The following is a 7161-nucleotide window of genomic DNA, read 5'->3' on the forward strand; positions in this document are numbered from 1 at the left end:
TTACATACTGTAATGCAAATATGTCACTTTATGGATATAAAACCACTTTTTTTTTTATACCTTTAAGTCAGAAGTGGAAGCTCCAGCATTGGTCACAGGACCTGAAGCCGAGCGGCTTGGTTCAACATTGTCCTTGATGTTAGCAGTGTCCTTATGTGCAGGCTACAGGGATTTCAAATAATCACAGTTAAACATTTAGAATTGAAGAGCTTTTGTTAATAACAAATACCTAAACCAAAAAATGCCATACTACTAAGCTAATAATGCCGGTCACTTGTCTTATAGTTGTTAACAAAAACAATCTTTAGAACAACTGACATTATCATACTAAACAATCATACAAAACAGCTAATAATTTTTAATAGCATTAATAGTGTGGATGATTAAAGTTTATGACCTCAACTGAAATGTTTCCACTAAGATTCCATTAAAATCCTTACTAAGAAAATCCTTACTAAGAAAATCCTTACTAAGAAATGTAATTCAGGCTAAGCCATTATCGAAATTAATCTCAAGAAAATGTAACTTCTACTCAATGTCAAGGACAGCAATACACATTGCATGGGCTTTCAAAGGGTTACTTTTTGATCAAATGCTGATAAGCACTCAATCACACTGCTAAGCTAGTAAAATCTATTTCAAATATTTTCCAAACACATCTTACAAACCTTTCTCCTCCGATGCCAGTCACTTCCTCCACAGTCGTAGGTTATTTTCTCTCCAGGCATTATATCTCTCATCACAAATACGCAGAGATGCGGTTTTCCCTGGACAATGATCTTTTTCATTTTACAGTTGAGGTCCTTGTGCTCATCGTTCACTAGTCGGCCAAGGGTGTCATCCTCTCTTGTTGCAACAATGCTTAAAAAATGGAAACAAAAAAACAAACAAACGAACAAAATACATTTATTGTATTCTATGTTAGAACTAGATTACTGCATATAGGTAGCAGTGCCACAACAATCAATAAGCATTAACAAAAACAAAAGAAAATACTGTTGAAATATAGGGGTGAGCAACATAATACTAACACCGGTACTTTTTTAAATGCAATAGGATTTTGCCATACAGAGAACAGTATCACTAGCACTGAGGACAACTTAGTTCTTAAAAGGGGAGACACGTCAGTAGTGTGGAAGTTTATTGGCTACAGAAGGCTAGACCCCAAACAAACAACAGTAATTTGCAAAATGTCAAAAAATACGGTGACCACAAAATAACCTATTAAAACATTTGAGATGTTTGTTTGAGCTCCTCTGACAGGTGGTCTGCTACCTTTATTTACCAAGAAAACAAGCATGTTCCCTGACGCTGGCTTCAAAAGCTACAATATTGCAAACAGGGCTGAATCCTCTCTCAGCAGATGCATGGTGGCAGAGATATGCACAGATATTTACTGGCTAACTTGCTGACAATAAGAAGTTATGCAGCCTCCACCATGTGGCAAGTGCATCGTTCTCACTGTCAGCTTTTTGAAGGTTAAATTAGTGTACATTTATTGGAATTAGTATTTAAGAATTCACTATCTGCAGCAAAATATGATAATGTATTTTAAATGAACGGAAATAATTTTAGAGCTTTCTTTAGTTAATTAGTTAATATTGTTACTGCAAAAAATATCCCAAAATTTTGTGATATTATTTCAAGGTCTTATTGCCCACCCCTACTGAAAGTATAGTTATTACTACAAAATAATTTCATTTCATATGGTTAATGATAGTTTAAAACCACAAGCTAAATTTTAGACAAAAAAAAATTTCTACAAAATACCTTCTATGATAATCACTAACATGTAATCATCTCTGAAACTTACCACCGTTTATTCTGCCAAAAGTAATACAGTAATTCGGGAGACCTTCCTCCTTCTCCCTGATTCAAGAAAGTCCATCAGTTCCCCTCTGCATTCAACCACAAAATCTCCTTTATTCAAAGAAGCCAGGGCAAATACACCATGACCTGTCAAAGAAGTAAAATAAAGCCAAACAAATCATATGCATGTTGTAGCAGCTGTGATACAGAAAAACATCCTGCACTGTAAGACAGTGGATTAACTGTTTTAAAATATATCATAGTGTGGCAATTAATCTGTTTCTAATTGAATTAATACACCACCATTAGATTTAGTGTACACAATATTACATAAACCAGCTTCAGCACAGAGGACTGTGGGCGTGGCAGTCGGGCAAAATAGATGCAAAGGATTTTTGAACTTCACGCAAATGAAAAGTGAACTGCACCAGGCAGTGGCCAATTCAAATGTGGATAATAATAATAAAACAAAAATATTCAAATTAACATATCAAAAACACAACATTTAGCAGCAGATAGCCGTATTTTACAAACATTATTAAGCTGGATTTCACATGCATTTCATTGGTACAAACAACTAGTCTACTACTATATACACTGTTCTAGATAAATGGTTTGTATTTTAGTTGCATGCCCCCAAAATGGCTAACATTTGTCAAGAGAAATTATCTTCTTTACTCTAATGTAAGTATGCAGGCAAAACCACAACAATACAGAAAACCAGGCCTACCTTTATAAGGGTTTATTAATTTACTCTCCAATACATCAGTCTTGTCAGTTGCACTGGTGACATGTTGTACTGCTTCATCAAGTGGTTTCACCCTCCTCCGTCTCATTTTATCTTCTCCTCCTGCAACTGAGAGTATCTGAAGCAGAAGGTTGACAAATCATACTCAAAGCAAGGCCACATGGAACAGCAAAAACATTTGTATGGCCTAGAAAAAGCCTTGTAATAAAGAGAATTTTAAGATTTCCAATACTATTTTCTACTAGTGAGATGTGATCAACATATATTTGCAAGTAGGAACAGCATTTTTCATATGATATTATAAAAATTATTTTGAAAAGAAGCTAAATGGAATGACTCTTAAGACAAGATTAAATCAATAACAGGTCTTGATAATAGGCCAGTGCAAAGAAAAGAGTTCTAACCATAACAAAAACTATGCTTGTAATGTATTATATTATTAAATATTAATTCATTTACTGTAAGTGTAGACCTAAATGCAACTGTGTGAATTAGCCCTTCTTATATTTAGAGCTCAAATCTAGATCAGTGCCTCACTCTCTCTCTTTCTCTCCACACGTCTTGCTGTCTCCTGCTGAGTCCGCACAAGAATGGCTCTCGCTGTCTCCCTCTCCAAAACTGTCTTTCTCTCTCTAAAACTAAACATATATAAACATATACATATAGCGAGGCAGTGAGCCTTATAGTACACCTGAAAGATTAAATGATTTTCAAATCACAAAGAGTTACAATAATAATCATAGCCTACATGATGAACAACACTGTCTTAAGAATTTATAAGTGCAGAAATTTAACCTAACACAGAGCTTCTGAACCACCTCTACATGAGTCGGACTAATCAGAAGGACCCCTCTGTTGTGTATACTGTGTACAGGACAACACAATCACCATTAACTGGCAGGTTGGCACACTACTTTCAGAGTTCAAGCCTCGGCCAAAAATAATGGATGTGCTGGTCTTTTGGCCACAACACATGCCTTTCATTTACTGAAATCAGTAACAGATCAAATAGCAAATACAATCTTTTTCAGAACAACCTGCAATCAGATATTTTACCAAATATTTCAGCCCCACCTTGCAGTCAATTGTCATCCAGTTAAGCTCCATGGCTGTTTTCTCTTTCTCTCTCTCTCTCTGTGCACACACACGCACAAAACCCACAGCCCTTTTAATACTCTGATTATTTGAATTAATAAAATACCTGGTAAGAACAGTGAGTCTTACCCTGCTGTATTTTTCAACTAAGTTAGATTAATAAGATAATCTCCACACAGCTTTCTCTCTCTAAAATGTACATACAGCTTTTTTAAAAACTTTGATCACATGAAACCAATAAAATATCCAACACACTTTTTCTCCCTAAACTAAAAACATACAAACTAAGCTTGAGGTTACCAAAGTGGACCTTATAGCTCATTACCATCCAGCTAACCAGCCATCCTTCTCTCCCTCTTCTCTCCCCCTTCTCTCTCTCTCTCTCTCTCTCTCTCTCTCCACTACGCAGGGAACACATAGCCCTTTAAACCTCTGACTACACAAAACCAACCAAATCTCTCTCTCTCTCTCTCTCTCTCTCTCTCTCTAAAGCTAAACATCACTGAAAAAGCCTCACGGTACCAAACAGTGGGCCTTACAGCGCGTTAGCGTCAAGCTAACTAGCTAACGAGTAATGAGCTCCTGAAATGTTGTGATTGCTCGAGATAACACAGAGTCTAAGTCGAGAGCAAACATAAAACCGTATCTTTGCGAGCAAAGGCAAATATTTAAGCTATGAAGGGTTTAAAAATCTGCTTATCTACCTTACTCATTACCATCCAGCTAACCAGCCTTCTCCAGCACCCCCTTCTCTCCCCCTCTCTCCCCCCTCTCTCCACTACGCACGCACGGAACACACAGCCCTTTAAAACACTAGGTTAATTACACTAAACCAGCCTAATGTCCTCCACTCTCTCCCCCTGCACAGCTAAACACCACTGAAAACGCCTCACGGTACCGAACAGCGGGTCTTACAGCGCGTTAGCGTCGAGCTAACTAACGCTAGCTAGCTAACGAGTTATGAGCTCCTGAAATGTTGTAGTTCCTCGAGATAACACAAACTGAGTCGAGAGCAAACATAAAACCGTATCTTTGCGAGCAAACGCATATATTTAAGCTATGAAGAGTTTTAAAATCCGGCTTAACTTACCTTACATCGGTGCTTCTTGTGTGCAGCCATCCTTCAGCTCTTTCGTGGCGTGACAGAGGGAATTACGGGAAATGTAGTTTCTTTGTTCTTCCAAGTCCCATTCGTTCCATTCAATATAGAACGGAAAAAACTACAGGCGCCATTTTAGCTTCACTTCGGTATGCACACAAACAAAGCTATTAGGTTATAACATTAGCTTAGACCAGAAGTTCGACCGGAGTACTTTAAACCATTAAAAATTGACTATATATACACTTATATATGTATTATACTGAACGTATCGACGTTGAAGACTTTATAACGCTGATGCTTATATATTTTATATTTTCTTTGGAACTTTTGGTAGCTTATCTTTTAACTGACTCACTGTTACAATGCAGTGCATATTACAATACAATATAATAGGAGACAATATTTTTTTTTTCTGACTGTAAACTGTTCACGTTTTTGATTTCTTGATTGTAATATTTATATGTTTAACATAACTAACTATTTACTTCATTAATATGTCTTATTTGTGTTTACCTTGTAGTAGCAGTGATTAATTCAGCGTTCACAGCACTCAATGACGTGTATCAGGGTTGCGCAGGCGCAGTAGTGAAAGTGTGCTTACGGTCCGCATCCTAAGCACACTTTTAGGGTAGGGTGCAGTACCACCAAGATACCTCCGGGGGCATCGGTGAGCATGTGTGTAAGCACGCTTTTACACACTTCTCATGTTTTTGCGTATGGTGGGGTCCAAAAAAAAAAACCGCACCACCCATATCAGCATGGTCTCCTGAGTCAACTGGCGCATTTTGGCTGAAAACATTGTGGGGACCGGCAAACTGGTCCCCACAATGTTTTCGGTCCCCACACTGTGAGTGTGCTAACGTGTTGCGGCCCCCACCATGTAATAAAAACAAACACACACACACACACACACACACACACACACACACACACAATGCCGTCTTACCAGTTTTTAAAGTTGAAATTAGGCCTAAAAGTGTATTAAACACTTTTTTAAAAAACATCTATATGGTCTTACAACTTTTTAAACTTCTATCACACACACAAAGTCGTCTTACCAGTTTTTTAAAGCTGAAATTAGACCTTTATTTGTATTAAACACTTTTTAAAACATCTTTCACATACAATGTTGTCTTACCGATTGTTTAAAGTTGAAATTAGGCCTAAAAGTGTATTAAACACTTTTTAAAACTTCTGTCAAACACACAAAACCGTCTTACTAGTTTTTAAAGTTGAAATCAGTCCTTTATTTGTATTAAACACTTTTAAAAAAAACATCTATATGGTCTTACAAGTTTAAAGTTGAAATTAGACCTAAAAGTGTATTAAACCCTTTTTTTAAAACTCACAAAGCGGTAAAACCTTTTTGGAGACACACCATCTGGTGGTCCTTTGGGGGCACACCTTCTGATGGTTCTTTGGAGACACACTGTCTGCTGGTTCTGGATATATTTTTACATTTTTTAGGAAAATACCTTCCGACATGTTGATTCACAAAACTCACACCTTTCATTCACCCAACTCAGCAGTGGGGTTGGGAAAAGACCCCCCCCCCCGCCAATCACCGTCACCTTTTGCTCGTCTCAAGACCAGTCATAAATCTTTGGGGTGGGGGTGATGAGGGAGGTGAGGGGAGGTGTGGCTGGAGTAAAGTGGAGAGAGGCCCCCCTTGTCAATCCTACTAATCTGTCTATCACAGAACCATAAATCAGAGGGTCATAAATCATACATTTGAAAGACAGTGTATGATACATACTACTAAGGAGGGATAATGATATAGGGTGGTTTTTCAGGGGTTGGTCTAGAACCCTTAGTTCCAGTGAAAGGAAATCTTAATGCTTAAGACATTTGACAGTTGTACTGCTTCCAACTCTGTGTGAACAGTTTGGGGAAGTCCCTTTTCTGTTCCAGCATTACTGAGCCCCAGTGCACAAAGCAGCTCCATAAAGGCCTGACTGGGTGAGTTTGGTGTGGAAGAACTTGACTGGCCCTCACAGAGTCCTGACCACACCCCCATCAAACACCTTTGGGATGGACTAGAACGGAGACTGTGAGCCAGGCCCTCTCGTCCAACATCAGTGTCTGACCTCACAAATGCTCTTCTGGATGAATGGGCAGAAATTCCCACAGACACTCTCCAACATCCTGTAGAAAAGCTCCCAGAAGAGTGGAAGCTGTTAGAGCTGCAAAGGGGCACCAACTCCATATGAATGCCTATGGATTTAGAATGGGATGACATAAAAGCTAATGTGTATGTGTCCCAATACTTATTATATTTCTCATTCATTCTCGTCCCCCTGCTCCCTGGCCATCCCTTTACAGTATTACTACAAGTAAATGAGCATGGTATCAGCTGATACTCAATACCAGTGTCTGTATCGATGCATCCCTATTTAACTCTCTACTC

This window comes from Colossoma macropomum, unplaced genomic scaffold (assembly GCF_904425465.1).
Source record: "Colossoma macropomum unplaced genomic scaffold, Colossoma_macropomum, whole genome shotgun sequence".
NCBI lineage: Eukaryota > Metazoa > Chordata > Actinopteri > Characiformes > Serrasalmidae > Colossoma > Colossoma macropomum.